Source organism: Coturnix japonica, chromosome 1, assembly GCF_001577835.2.
Source record: "Coturnix japonica isolate 7356 chromosome 1, Coturnix japonica 2.1, whole genome shotgun sequence".
Taxonomy (NCBI): Eukaryota; Metazoa; Chordata; class Aves; order Galliformes; family Phasianidae; genus Coturnix; species Coturnix japonica.
In genome coordinates this window covers 123,201,157-123,216,893 of record NC_029516.1, presented here as the reverse complement: position 1 = coordinate 123,216,893, position 15,737 = coordinate 123,201,157, and the positions used below count along the sequence as shown (strand labels likewise).

General features: G+C 44.4%; 1 protein-coding gene across 1 annotated transcript in view; it reads right to left on the bottom strand.

Annotated features, from left to right (window-relative positions):
• The window catches only part of SH3RF3 (SH3 domain containing ring finger 3), a 224,942-nt gene that overhangs the window by 83,838 nt on the left and 125,367 nt on the right, over positions 1-15,737 (bottom strand). The gene's annotated exons all lie outside the window — the stretch shown is intronic.

Below are 15,737 nucleotides of genomic sequence, written 5' to 3'. Positions count from 1 at the left end.
AGCTCTGAGGCTTTTGCTCTCATTAAAAGAAAGAAAGAGACTTAAAAAAATCACAACGCAAGAGCCAAAAAAAAAAAAAAAAAAGCCTAAAATGTGAATAAATCAGTGTGATAGAAAACAGAAACCTATTCCGGTGAAAATTCCTTGATTGTGAAGAATTCACCCCAGGGGTTGATTTGGCCTGGTCCAAGACTCCCTCCACTCTGGCTGTGACACCTCTTTTGTGGCAGCAAAGCTTGCCCAGCCTCTACTTTGCCCTTTCCTTGGAGCAGCCGTGGGGACGGGCAGCTCTGTGATAGTCAGAATGACCCATACAAGGGGAAAGGTGCATCACCGTGTTACCCTGTGACATTTCTGATTTTATTTAGCTTGATCTGAAAGCTAGTTTGCAAGACTGTGCCCAAATGTGTAGCATCATGTACTGCAGGCAACATAAAAGGGGGTGTGAAAACAAATCCAAGTCTCTCCAGCACTGAGGGCTCCCCATCTGGATGCAGTACTCCAGGTGAGGTCTCACAGAACACAGAAAACCAACAGATATGCTAACAAAGCATACATAAAACAGTCTCTGCCAAACTAGTGCCAGCATCCCATTGATATAATTTTTCTTTTTCCATCCAATGCCAGGACAGTGACACCAAAGTGACACCCTTGACACCAAAGCTTTGTTTCTCTTCCCAGCATTCTGCAGTTTACATTTGCACACAGCACCACATTAGGCAAAGCACAGATTGCATCACCTGTCTTAAAAAGTTATTAAGCTGAAAGAAAGACTATGCAGCTTGGAGGAAATCTACAAACAAAAGACGTATTACCTCAACTCAAGCTGGGAGAAGACAATTAATCAAGCACGGAGAAAGACTTCTGCCAAGTGGGTGCTGAACCATTGCTGATCCAGGCACAAGGCTGGCAAGCATGCTCTGGATCACCTGCCCGAGATGGGGCTTTCCTATTCCTGACGTCTTTGTAGTGAATCAAGGTCAGGTCACTTTCTTTACTTTTAAACCTTTTTGCTCCTAATGCTCCTCATTTCTGCCTTGTTAAAAATGAACAGTACCCAGAACCACAGAAAAAGAAATTGGGTTTTATGCAGTCTCACCAGTCATCAGCTCAGTTCTTACACAGTATGTGCTGGGCTTCTCCTGTTAATTAATTGAGCTGGCTAGAAAATGATTCAGGTGCTTCTTTATTCCTTAATCTGATGAAAACACAGACTTTTAAGCAAAGCAAGCAAATTGTAACACAACAGCTTGGATCCAAAATCTGGCATTGTTTTATCTGCAAACACTAATGGGGCATTCCTAGGGAATTTGCAGTTCAGGTGCTTCATGCTCCTGTTCTCTTTTATGGGCCTTGTTACGGACCACATCATCTGGCTGGGGACTGTCCTGCTCACAGAACGTCTGCACAAAAGTACTGAAACTGCAATTACCAGTGGCAAGGTGCTTCCAGAATGAAATGTTTCCATTTACTACCTAACCGCATTTCTCATTCTGAGCCACAGCTTTTCAATCAAAAAAAGCCCACAGAACAACAACAACCAGCCCTTCCCCCTTATTGTGTAGTCAAAAAGATACTCTGTCACTGAAAACAGCTGTAATATAGACCTTCCCCAGCCTTTCTCTAAGGCCATTTTGATTAAAACAACCCAGATAAAGCTTGTGTTTACTGCTGCCCAGGCAGAGGTAAAAAACATAAAATAAGACTCCTCTAAAAATTTTCCAATAAAGCTGCTTTTCCATTCTAAAACTCAAAGTGCCTGTGCCAACCTAGGAGAGAAACTCAAGATCACAATTACAGGGAAAAATATAAAGGAATCACAAAATAAACCCTCGAAGCTTCCTCATTCAGACATTTTTCTGGCCAAAAGGTCCAGCTTTCAGTAGACTTTCAATCAGTTAAGTAACATAATGAATTCAGGTCTTGGTGCAGTTTATTATTGTTTCCACTTTTGGTTAATCTGTACGTGCCTAGAAGACTGGATTCGGAAAGTTCCTCTTCATCTCTGAGAAGTAAGCATTAAGAATATTTCAAAAACAGAACTAAAATGATGGCTGCTGCTCTTCAGTAGCTGTAACATCACTCCCCATCAACACTCAGGTCACTCCTGGAAATCTTCATGGAATTGAACTTTGCCAAACCTTTGTGAAAAGTACTTCTGTCCTTAACCACTCTGCTCTCATTCACTGGACACCCTTAATCCAGAGGTGAGGGCACTGACCAGGACTCATGGCCAAATCCCTGAGCCCTACTGAGGAGTGTGTACCCCCCTTTTTCTTTTCAATACCTCACCCCTGAGCCCTTTTCCTGTTCCCTCTTGATTCTATGTAGCAGCATTTTGGTCTGACATTGTCATCATCAGCATGCCCAAAAGGTCCATTGTGCCAAACCTTCTCCCCACACCCAAAGGAGCATGTCCCCTGTGGTGTCTCCTACCTAGGGACCAGCCCAATGCCCCCTCCTGTCCTGCTCTCCTGTCCCAGCACCCCATCCCCAGCCACCATGGGTCTTAGGCATTATGCTGACAGCTTCCAATTGAAACCTCAGTCTCTGGCCATGCATTAAGAAACCAATTTACCTCTTGATTTATTGTTAGGCTAACTGGAATTCAGCTAGAATGCGTATTAAATTTCAATACTTCATGTGGGTGTGTATAGAAATGAAGAATGCAAGGAAGAAAGGAAGGAAGGAAGGAAAGAATGAAGTCACGTCAATGGCAACGGCAGGTTTCTGCTTTCCTGCCAGAAAATGCTGGTTGGCACAGCACTGAATGCTGCCAAAGGTTTCTTTTCACTCACAGCAATCAATAGTGACGTAAAAGCCTGAAGCGTTAATATGCTGAAAAGCCCCTCGCAGAAGACTTAATGATATGTTGGCAACTCAGTCATTCTGCATTTGTGTTTCAGCAACGTCAAATGGCAGCAGTTAAGCAGAAACCTGCTGGCAAATTGACAAACAACAGCCATGAAGCAATTAAGTGGCAATGCTGGAGAATTTTTCAATACGTATCCTGAAGAACAAAAGGAGGGGGAAGAAAATCCACAAACGTGCTTATTTCCAATAAGTTCTTCCAGTAGAAAGCTTTGTAGAGTGGGAGCTGCACAGGTAGAGCAGGTGTTAGGTTTCCAAAAGTTATGGAAAAGAGGTTCTCTCAATAGACTTAAAAGCAATATGAGCTTCAAGCCCACCAGCTTCTGCACCCAGCACCTGATAAAGGTGAGCACTCTAGGAAAAGTGACACTTGCATGTTTTGTAGGTACTTCTGCTGCCCTTTGGCTTTTTCTATTTCACACCCTTTGGGAAGTGAAAATAAAAGCTTTGCTGTATGCAGCCAGTTTTTCTTGAGGTAGCAAAGAGTCTGGATGTCTGAGGTGAGTATGCATGTAGTTACTGGGTCTACGCACAATTAGGGAAGGTGGACACTAAAGAAAGCATCAAGATTCCATATGCAAAATCAGAGAGGCTGACAAGATTTACCAGCTCACAAACACACAAGAGAAAAGTCCAAGACTAATTCTTGGTATCAGAACTTTGCAGTATGTTAGAATCCAAATGTAGAATACAAAAGGGAAAGGCCTCCGGCTAACAAACGCAGACAGAAATGTTTCGACCTGACATTGTCACATGCTTTCAACCTCCATACATATCAAGTACTCATTCACATTCCCCAAACCCAAGGAACCTCTTGAGGATGCAGCCATGGCTCCTCCCTGCAGCAGCAGAGTGACAGACAGACTGTTTATCAGTTGTGTGAAACCCATGCTGATGTTGCAGGGTAGCATTCCTCACCCACCATTGTGTGGCTTGAGCAGTGCAAGGAGGAAAACCTCGGCCCCTCTGCTGCAAGGGTGCCCAATAAAGGCAGGCGTGATGCTGCCAGCGCACTGCACTGCAGCCTCATCCTGAGCACTGATTCAAGAGGATAAAAGAACCATGAATACGCGAAAGGTTTTCCAACAGTGCTCAAGTGCTTCTATCCCTCTGCTCTATGACACCATTCACAGCCAAAGCTACACTAAAGCAGGAATGAAACCAAACAGATCCGTAACGTGCTGCTGTAGCAGGCAGGGAACACCACTACTAAGGACAGATAAATTGTTCTAGGCTGTACTTAAAAATACAAAGAAAAAATAGAGAGAAGAAAAGACACAGAAAGGAAAAAGTCATGAGAAGTCTGCACATTTGTAACTAAACAGTAATTAAGCACAAACCACTAGCAGAAGGCATAAATAATAATTAAAACACATTGTGTTAATTTTTTGCCTCATTTACTCCGGAGCATCACACAAATCTCAGTCTATGCAGAGATCCGGTGGTGATCCATGGGTTTGTGTTTCTGCCTTCCAACCTGCAGGAAGCTGCCTGTGAGCAGGATGGGTAACCCTGAAGCAGATGGTCACTTGCCACACACAGCAGCTTCTCACAAATCACATCAGCTGTGGTGGAGAGGACATGGTTTGTGTGGTGAACAGACCAACAAGCAGGAGACTGGCTGGGTGCTTATCCTTACTACTTTGCAAGCACCCACTCAAGTGAAGTGACTTAAATCATAAGGGGGAAACATCTGCTCAGCTCCCTCAGGCATAGGGAAGCAGGGAGCAATCTCCCAAACTGCTGGTGGCCTCCACCCACATTGGAGGAGCCAGCAGCAAACACAACAAGCAGCTCAGTCAGGGCAAAGGACAAAGCAGGGGGCTGTAGGGACTGTTCACTGCCCCATTGCTCTTCGCCATTCACCCCACAGACCCATCCTCCCATGCTCCTTATTTCCTGGGCATGAACCCACAACAGCTGCAGATACCTTCAGTTTGACATCTTTCTTGAGCATCTCACTTACAAACCTTTAGGGACTTTCTGGCTGAGTCAAGAATTGAAGTGAATCTTCTAAATCCCATACTACTGCCTTTAAACATGGAAACTGTGTGTCATTTGGGCACAGGTGTCTCTGGCAGACTGGACAAGGCATTTATCCCTTCTGCGGCTTCTGAAAATGAGGAGCATCAGAACATAACAAGATCTCCTATCCACATTCTATGGATACAGAAACTGAGGCAGGGAAGGCACGGGGAGGAGAAGAAAGAGGCAGAAGAAGCATTAAAGCTTCAGAAACCTGCCAGCATCAGCCAGTCTGTGGTTCTGTGAGCGGGGCAGAAAGCAATGAGAATTCAATGCACTGAAGAAAACAAGGAGGCTGGGACAGACCAGCCAATGCACGTGTAACAAAGATAGAAGTTTGTCTTGTGTCTAAGTGCTAAGAAGAGCAATCGCCTGTGGGTCACTTGACATGACAGAGCACATCTGTGACACTGCCACACTCTTTCACACAAAGTTAGCGATAGGAAAATTAATTAAAGATAATCTAATTTGATACAAAGTAGCAAAGAGGGAAACCAGCAACGGGTTATTAGTCTGCTCCGTGGGAACCATCACTAAGAGCCTAAAACATCACAGTTTGAAGGTGCAATCTCTTCAAAATAATCTTTGAGAAAAGAAGTAGCTAAGCTGACAATAAAAGCAGCACTTCATAAAGAGTAGTTCTTCATAGAACAAAAATTGAGCCTAATGCTTCATATACTCTATACAGTTGTCATGCTTATTATTAAGAAGTAATAAATCCCAGTACGAATAAAATTTAAATTAAAGCTCTACTGTTTCCTTTAACCAAGGACTTAGACATAACCATTATGTCCCGATCCTGGCTGCTACTGCTGCAGAGCACTGCAGTCCCATTGACTTTAGGGGGGTTCTTTAGAGAAGTGCCCAAACAGTTGAGGAACATATCTCCCATTTCCAGGAATGTTTTCTGCACTTGGCATAAAGATACCATGCTAAACACTCAGCAAATTGAGAATAAACAAATGCAAGCTAATGGGAGCACCACTCCAGCCCACCGGCTTACCCAAAGAAAGGGAAAGTGCAACATTGATCACCAAAAATCAAAGGACACCTTTAGTCATCTTCAGCAGTGGGTTAACAGAACACAAACTGCTTTATAAAGAGAACAGCACCTTCAAGGTTATTTTGTAATTTAGACAGAAAACAGGCCTAACTCACATTTTACCTTGAAAGGTCCACCTTGGGATACACCAAGATTAAAAAAATCTTTCAGACTTTCAGACTGCAATCAATGCCTGCAGCACAACTGAGAAAGAAACAGCAGGCTTTCCGCTGCACAGCTTGTCAAATAGGTATCTTTAGGATCTTCTGCTTTATCAAAATAGGAGTTCAGTTTTATGATGCAGCACCATCTCTCTCAGGACATTTAAAAACTTGCCTATGAGAGTGTCCCATGCTGAGCTCATCTGATTTCATAATCATGACTAAAATAGCTTCACATATCCTGCACATCCCATGCTGCTTCATCCAATCATTTAGTGCCTATCAATATTTAGAATCACAGAATCACAAGGTTGGAAAGGACCTACAAGATCATCTAGTCCAACCGTCCTCCCATTACCGTTGCTACCACAAGCCACTAAACCAGATCTCATAGCTCCTCATCCAGACGCCTCTTGAACACTGCCAGGGATGGCAACTCCACCACCTCCCTGGGCAGCCATTCCAGTGCCTGACCACTCTCTGAGAGAAAAAGTTTTTCCTTATGTCTAATCTAAACCTCCTCTAGTACAACTTGTGGCCATTTCCTTGTGTCTTGATTGTTGCCTGGGAGAAAAGGCCAAACTCCTCCTCACCACAGCCTCCCTTTGGGAAGTTGTAGAGTGCAATGAAGTTTCCCCTGAGCCTCCTCTTCTCCAGGCTAAACAATCCCAGCTCCCTCAGCCACTCCTCATAAGACTTGTGCTCCAGACCCCTCACCAGTTTCGCTGCCCTTCTCTGTACAGGTTCCAGGGCCTCGATGTCTTTCTTGTAGTGAGGGGCCCAAAACTGAACACAGTACTCAAGATGCAGCCTCACCAGAGTACAGGGGGATGATTACCTCTCTGCTCCTGCTGGCCACACTATTTCTAATGCAGGTCAGGATGCCGTTGGCCCTGCTGGCCACCTGGGCACACTGTCAGCTCATGTTCAATCGAGCATCAACCAACACCTCCAGGTTCCTTTTCTCTTCACAGTCATCCAGCCACTCAGCCCCAAGCCTATAGGGGCCCAAGCCTATTTACACATGCAAAGATCTCTCTTGCCTCATAAAGCGCTGTTTCAAGTAAAGTATTCTCAAGCTAAATGCACTTCTGTTAAGCACCAAGTGAGTACCAGGCTCAGGTTAAACCTCGAGCAGTGTATTCACTGCTATTGCAGCTCAGAGGATCAGTGCGTAACATCAACCAGCTGTTTAACCATGGCAGAACAAAGTCCCTGAAAAACCTGAAACTTTCCAGATCCTCTGTTCCTTAAGAAATTGTACTGTCAACACAATGCTGGCACTGTAGGTCCAATTCTGTTTTCAGTTAAACCACTTTAATCCAGTTAATCTTGATGAAACGGTGTGGATGTATAGAAAATTCCAATGCAGTATAGAGCTTTATCTTACACGTAATCTCCTCTGAAACAAAGCTGAATGGCTGGCAGCTTCTACCAAGGAAAATATTTATAACTTTTCATATGTTGACCACAGGCTTTGCAAAGCTTAGGTATGGTCTGAGAAACCGTCTTCATCTTCCAAGCAGAAAACAATCACTGGATCTTATGAGCAACATTCTACCCCATCATCCTGGTGTAAACAAAGGATGCTGCAAGCGTTTGAGAGCAGGAGCTGGTCTGAGCAAGCCCAGCTCATGGAATCATAGAACGGTTAGGGTAGGAAGGAACATCAGGACTCTCAGCCTAAGCATGCAGCATGGCCTCAGGAGAAGCCCGAAGTCACAGAATCATTAAGGTTGGAAAAGACCTCTAAGACCACCTAGTTCAACCAGCAGCCCATCCCCACCATGCCCACTGACCACGTCCCTCAGAGCTGCATCTACATGCGGACAGAGACACCACCCCTTCCCTGGGCAGCCTGTGCCGCTGCATCACCCTTCCTTCTGAGAAGAAATTACTCCTAATTTCCAACCTGAACCTGCCCTCGTGTCCTATTGCTGTTAACTGGGAGAAGAGGCTGACCCCACCTCAAGGCAACCACCTTTCAAAGAGCTGCACAAAGACATAAGGTCTCCCCTAAGCCTCCTCTTCTCCAGACTAATCAATTCAAGCTCTTTCAGCTGCTCCCCATAAGACTTGTGCTCCAGAATCCTCACAGCTCCATTGCCCTTTTCTGGACAGGTCAAAGAGAAAAGAAAGCAAAGCCTTCCCTGTCAGAGAGCAGGAGAGATGCCATAGAAAGTCAGGCTGCCCTTCAGTTTTGAAAGTCATATGTTGTTTTTTCAGGCTGCTTCACCTCCACAACAGCAGTATTTACAGCTGTGGAATGTTATACAATTCTTTATGCTGTATGTAACAGAAAGGGAAAAAAAAGATTTTAGAGAAAAAAAGATTTAGAGTGCAAAAGTGTTGCCTGAAAGCCCATAGGACGCAGCTGTGCTAATGGCTTTATTTGATCTTTCCTTGTGGAAGCTGACAACACACGGGACAGCTTACATTTTCCAGCAGTGCCTCTGTAACCTCGCCACCCAGCCCGATACCTTTGGTTTGCTTTCCAGCCTTTCCACATCTTTCTGCTTGGCTCCCTGCCTCGTGACTCAACCATTTCCTCAGCAGCAATGCTCTCCCACCTCCGCCCCAGAGAGGACCTCATGGCCCAGCTCTGCGGCAGCTCATCGGAGCTGGGTTTTCTCCCAGCAGATACCACATCTGAGAGACACTGCTTGCACTGCAGTTTTTCTTCTCTCTCAGATGGACCACAAGGAGGGGAGAACGGGCACATAGACTTCTGGAGACAGAGCTGCTCAGGATGGAGCAGCAGCTGTGCTGCAAAGGAAGGCACTTTCCATCTGGCAAGGCTCCCAGAGCTCAACAGAGGGAGCCCCACTCCGGCAAATGTCTCTGGGCCTGCTGCGAGCAGGGAGCAGGCCTCTTTTTGCTACATAAATACATGCACACCAGGAAAATCCTTCTCCTTTCTGCCTCCCCCACTCCACGGTAACTTGAGGGTTGCATAAAAGCTGCTGCTACTATCATTTCAATCACTGGAAATCAAGATAATCAGCAACGCAAGCCACTTCATCAGATGCAGCTCACAGGCTCCAGCACCCAAACAGCCTGAGACAGCTAACGGGAGTCTGCAGGCGGCAAAACACAGAACAACCTCCAGAACTCAAAAGATCTTCCTTTCTTTCTTTCTTTTTTCTTTTTTTTTTTTTTTTTCTGGGGTGAAATGGGGTCAATAGGGAACAGTGTCACAGTCTGAGGATTCCCTGAGGGTGTCAGTGTTAAAAAGTTTTGGGGTGGGTTTACAGGGCAGCAAGAAGGGCTGATGCCAGGGCTATATAGAGTGAGACTGGAGGGGAAAACAAGCAGCCACAAAGGCCCTCTGGTGTGGCAGCAGGGTGAATAAGAGCCTCCTGAGCAGTAGGAAAGCAGCTTTAGTGCTTATTTCAGATGATGGAAGAGAATCTAAAATTCCTACTGAAAACCCAGCACCACTTTATGGTAAATAAGTGTGAAGCGGAGGACCTGCCTCTTTCTGCTGTGTCTCCCTCACTACATGTGGCCACAGAACTTAGTCTTGCACTACAAAGCCAAAAATCTGGTTTCCTCTCATCCCAAGTTTTTGTACAGCAGCTTTTAAAAACATGCTCTAGGAGGACTTTCTGATGTGGTATTAACAGTTTCATAAATACTGCATTACCTGAACAAGGCCTTTGCTGACCTGACAGGGCATTGGATGAATGCACCGCCAGCTGCATACGCAGCGAAGCTAAAGAACGTGTTTCCTCAGTAGCTCGGTTGTACACTTCAATAGATGGATAAATTCCCATGTCACCACAGAATATTTACAACTGAATCTTATTTATCAACGGCATACCCTTACCAGCAGCCCATACAAATCCTGTTACACAAAACCTGCCACGGGTCTTTTTTTCATGGTTATATTAAAATCGCAGAGGTTTCTTCTGCACTGGGACAGGCTTTGTAAGAAGAGACGGCATCAGGAGATGCTAATGCTTAAATATTCTCAGCTTAAAATGTCGGTGGAAGAGGAGTTAACTGTGTGAGCAACCTCCTGGTCCCTCTGCTGCCAGGGACCTTCCCATGCACATTGCATCCCTCCACACTCAGGAACAAACATACCAACCCACCGGCTAGGAATCTAAGGGAAATTATTTCCCCTCGTTCTGCTGTGACTAGTAAAGTTAAAATACCTGGTATTCATTAGGAATGAAAGAAACATGATTTTTAAATCATAGAGTTTCAACTCTGTCTATTGAAAGGGATACCGTGGTTACTATTTCCTCCCAGAAATGTTCTGGGGGAACACTGCCCATTCCCTGCCTTCTCATACCCTGCCTTGACAGCTTCATCCTCCCATCCAGGACCCTCACTTTGAAATGACTCATTAGCTACAACCTACCAACACACACTCTTCACAGAGATTATTAGGAATCACTTTCAAGCCCAAATCCTGCTGACTGCACAGACTGGCACCTTCCTGCACCAGTCCTGAACCAGCTTGCAGCTAGAAGGGCTTTAATTAACTCTGGCTTTGATAAGCAGTGGGCAGCAGGACCAAGGAGGCTAAGGAGCATCTCACACCCCAGCATCCCCAGATGTTGTCTCCGCTGTGATAGGAAAGATCCCCCATTGCTCCACGCTTCCATTAGTAGCGGGTCAGCTCCTCCACCAAACCTCTGTGTGTTTTGATGTTACAGAGCAACAGTAGTCGAAGCAGACAAGGAAATCATCAAGGAAGATTCAAGGCTTCGGAATGCAAATCACGCTTTTATGCCATCCTCCTGAATCCCCTCAGGGGAGAGGAAAGTTGATTATCTGCAGAATATGGGTCACAGTTATGCCTCAAGGATCTTTTGGTGCTCTGACTGCTGCTGAAATACTATGGGGCTCCTTGGTGCCTTTTCAGGTTAACACTTTCAAAGCACCATCCCTGTGCATAATAATAATAACACCGCTAAAAAAAATTATTTCTTGCACCCACTTCCCAGGAGTTTCCCCTCACTCTGAATGTAACTGATACTTCCTCCTGCACTCTCAGGCGTGATTAAAATGATGGCTATAGATGTTTGGAAGCACCACAGATTTCTAACTCTGCATGGTTTCTAATTAAAGGGACACACACTGGATGCTCCTGCTACATTTTGCTCCTCTACACGGCTATTATTACTACATACATTTCACTAGAAGTCAGAGGAATATCCTCTGCTTCCCATAATAGGATCCTGATTTAGACTGGATAAGCACCAGTCATTAATTTGGATGAAAAATGTCTTTAGTAAAGGAAAAAGAAAGGCTTGAGTTGCAGTTAGCCCTCTGACACAGACACTACTGTTAATGAGTGAAGCGTTTGAATTTCTGGCTAAGCTGGAGTGCGTGCTGTCCAATGTTAAGCACCAGTTCTAATGAGGTACAAGGAAAAAAAAACACACAACCCACTCCATCAGATACAGCAAAATCTGCAAGGATGCATACAAATGATTAAGCAGTAGCACTGCTGTCTGTGTTACGATCTCTGCTGCTACAGCCAGCACACTTGTTTTTAGGATTGACTCTTCTCCACAGTGAAGTGCATCAGAAAACTTGTTACTCTCTCAATCACACGTCTGCGTTTGCAATACATCTTGGAACATTATTGACATATCTGACATATTCTATCATCAACAGATGTGTTTCCACAGAGCATGGTCAAAACCACAGACACGCTTAGCTCAAGATTTTGGGAGCCGTGGCCCCACACACTCTCTGCTGTAGGATACAGTGCAGCGCTTGCCAATCCCTCTGCATGGGTTGGGCATATAGCAGCAGCTTGGCGTGCTCAGTGCTGCTCGCGTTCTTTGCCTTCCTTGTCTGGTCCAGGCACAGCCAGAGATGAAACCTTGCCCCAGTTACGCTTCTGTGCCATCAGCACCTACATCTGACATCTACAAATCTGCACAATAAGGTCAATGCCTCTGTCTTTCTGTGAGAAAATATAGAGCTGCAAACCTCAAAGGGGGAAATATTTCAGGTTATTTGCTATTAATAAGCTCATAAACTCTTGTCTTGCAAAACTGTACACTAATTTTGAGAACTGCAGCTGCTTGTCCCTAGATGTGATAACCTTCATGTTTTCCAAGGCTCGCTTCTCGTTTTGCTTACATGAATGTAAATAAATCAGGAGCTCTCCCACTGACCATAATGACAGTACCACTAATTGTCGCTGCTGTGATCGCACAGTCAAGTTCTATGGCAAGTGACACTGGGGGCAGTTGCATGACAGCGATCCTATACTGCACTGTGTGCACCACTTACCACCTGATAGTACTTAAAATACGGGATGCTTTTGCTTTTGGAATCTCTTGTAAAATGCTACATGCTATAAATAATTCAAAGCAATAATAATGGGATGCCTGGGCATTTCTTTTCCAGGTTTAAAGACAGTTCTCTAAGTCGGTGGAATAAACTGTTTTTTACCAAAACAGTTTTCACAGCTGATAAAGAAACAGATCACAGAGTGATGTACTACATATTAGCAAATAAAAAAAGACTTAACAACTGAACAACACAGCACTGGTGTATATTCATCTCCTGTGTGGTTCTGAATCCATTCAGAATGGAATTGAATTCCTGTGCTTCTGCCCTGGGCTAACACTATAATTGCTGACACGATTATAAGGCAGGAGCACTGACTTCTCCTCTAGCCATGTCATAACACTGAAGAGCATTTTGTTTTTCAAAGACAGATATTAGACCCCTGACTTCAGGGAAGTATTGTGGCATCTCTCGAAAGAAAGAAGAGGCCTTGGCAACTGAGAGGGGCAGAAAAAAGGCATACTCCTGTTCTCACCACTTCCCTAGTAGCAACTTCAGCATACTCACTTCACCTCTTTCCTCATTCAGCAGGCCAACACTTCAGGATCCCAGCCTGCCTTAACTGTTTTCCCTATGTTGTAAGCTTAGCTGAACACCTCAGGACAACGTGTTCTCATATGGGATGAGACACCTGCAAAACATGTGTGACAACACTGAGCTTCTGGGGTTAAGTACAGACTTAAGTGTTGCTTTGCAAAAACAGAAATGCACCCTGAAAAAGGCAACATCCTGTATTTCCATTACATCAAAACCAATTAAGCTTTGTTTTCCCTGCTCATTATAATTAATTACTACAACATACCTCCTCCACAAAGCTATTCATAGTTACAGATATCACACAAACTCAGCATATCTCCCAAGATTAAAGATTTGCACCTACATTTTGCAAAGGCATTGGGGACAACATAGTCAACCAGTCACATTCTCCTTTGCAGAAGTACAGTGTGTCCCACAGGGAAGATAGGGGGATTACACACCAGATGAGAGAGTTCAGTTAGAACCAACCCCCCCCCCCCCCCCTTTTTTTCTTCCCATTAGCATCCTCTGTAGGGGTTATGTAGGCTCAGCCCTGCTATAAAACCACAGCTTTGATATGACAGTAAGTGATGGAGTTACAAGTCTGCCAATGAGCGCTGGATCCATTGCTTGAACAGATGGGAAATTCTCTGTTGAATTTCAAAGTAAAAGCATTTACTTTCCTTGCTATGCCAGTGCTTTCTTTTCACCACCTCGTCCCTTTGCCTGCCAAAACCTCTACTAAAGAATTGTCCACATCCTGGTTTAAATGGAGTCAGAACTTGAAAGATTATGCCTGTGCTTAAAAATTATGTGCGAGTCCATTACAGCACAGCAATAACTCAGCTGTAACTGCCTAATGGTCTAAGTTGGAACTAACCAAACACGAGCAAATCCAGAATCTGGGCAAGTCTGAGAAAAGACAAGAAATGATGAACAGAGACCCCTGAGAAACCACTGGAACACCAAGTCTAGCCCTTTGCAATCAACTAGAAACGTTGCAATAGATACATAGTCCTCAGGTTCTCAAACATTTTTTCCACATGCTCCAATTCACCACAGGCAACAAAGCACTTCCCAAAGCCCCGTAAGAGCTTAATATCAAGAATGACCAGAATTTGTAACTCTCTTTTTAATACGAAAAGCCTAAGAAACTCGGATAGCTTGCTTTCAGACAAGGTAACTTTAGTAGAAGTTCAAAAGTGATGATGACGGTGGAACTATTTGGTAGACTGAAATCCAGAAACCCATCTGTGTTCATGATGTCCAGAAGAAGAGTCAGGAAATGCTGCTTAAAGGAGATCAAGCCCTTGAGCAGATATTACATGAAAAGGTAACAGAAGCTTAAGATGTTTCCTTCCATGTTTGCCAGTGCTGACCTTGTTCAGACAAATTACGAATCTCTGCAATGCCTCTGAACTCCCATCATTAGGAGTGCACGTGCGCACTCCACGTCTGACATGCATACGTTATTGACATGAATTAAAACAACCCGCATTTGTACGCCGAGCAGCTGGTCTGAAATTTACTCCGGCGTGAAATAAAATAAAAGAACTCCAAAAAACTATATATGCAGCTGGGATTGCTTATGAGTGAAAAATGTGGTATCTTTATAGCCAACAGCATATGTATTCGGTACGCAGATCTACAAATATTGAATTCACTGCCAAGATCATTGTTAGGCAAACTGGCTGATTCTGTGCATCTTCCTGATGATCCAGAAGGAACTTGCTGATGAGCAGGAGACAGAGCACCCTGTGAGTATTTCAGGTCACACATTTACGGTGCTCACAAGGCAGTGCCCTCTAGCTGATCCCAGAGGAGCTGGTACTTCTGGATACCAGCTGGGTTATCAGCTCAGGTACCAGGGAGATGTCAGCACTGCTGTGATGCCCTGCTGGGGTGGTTCTCATGCTGCAAACTAGACTGACTTCCCAGAGCAAGCTCAGGTACCTCTGCTGAGAGCTGTGGTGAGAGCTGCAGACCCACCAAATAGCATCCACAAAGCAACACCGGAATGAGATGCTGTTTTCAAAGTGATGTAGTGGCCTTCTGAAATGTCTGAGATGACACACAGCAGCCTCTTCCTCTGTTTCACTTAACCAGAACAACAGTGACATTGCTTAGTTTTTGCTAGATTAAAAAAAAAAAAAAAAAAAAACTAATTAAAAAATCAGTCTTCATTTATGTCTTTCTCCGAAACATTAACAAACACTAAATTCCCCCCTTCTTATTTCAGATAATGGGATCTATGTAATGAGAATCATTTTTAATAGTGCTTCTCTGTGTTTTTACTTAGGGCATATTTTTACCCACTGCGTGGAGCTGACTTTGCACATATTCATTCTGCTATTTTAGCAGTAGGAGACTAGGTTAACACACCAGTCACTCACTCCTGGAGATCTGGATTCAGTTCCTGGCCTACATGACAAGTGATAATGAGTTTGGTTATTGAATCTCCAGGGGATATTTGTTCACATTACTAAGCAACCGCATAATTTGGCAAGATGTGTTAAGTATGTGCTAAGGATAAGACCAGGGGCCAATTGCTCAAATGACTGACACTATGCAGCTTCTCTCAGATCACTACACTGAGCTCCTCCTCTCTGTAATTCTGTCAGGGACCAGGAGAGCAGTGCAGGTTTTTCCACACATCTGTCTGTGTTAGTTTATATTGAAAGAGCGCAGTGCACAGCACTGCAGGTAGGAGCCAGGTCTTCTTGCTGTGTTTCAGCTTCAACAGGAGATAGGACTGGGACTTCATTTTCTACGTCTCTTAGATAAGGAAGGATGTCCTTTCC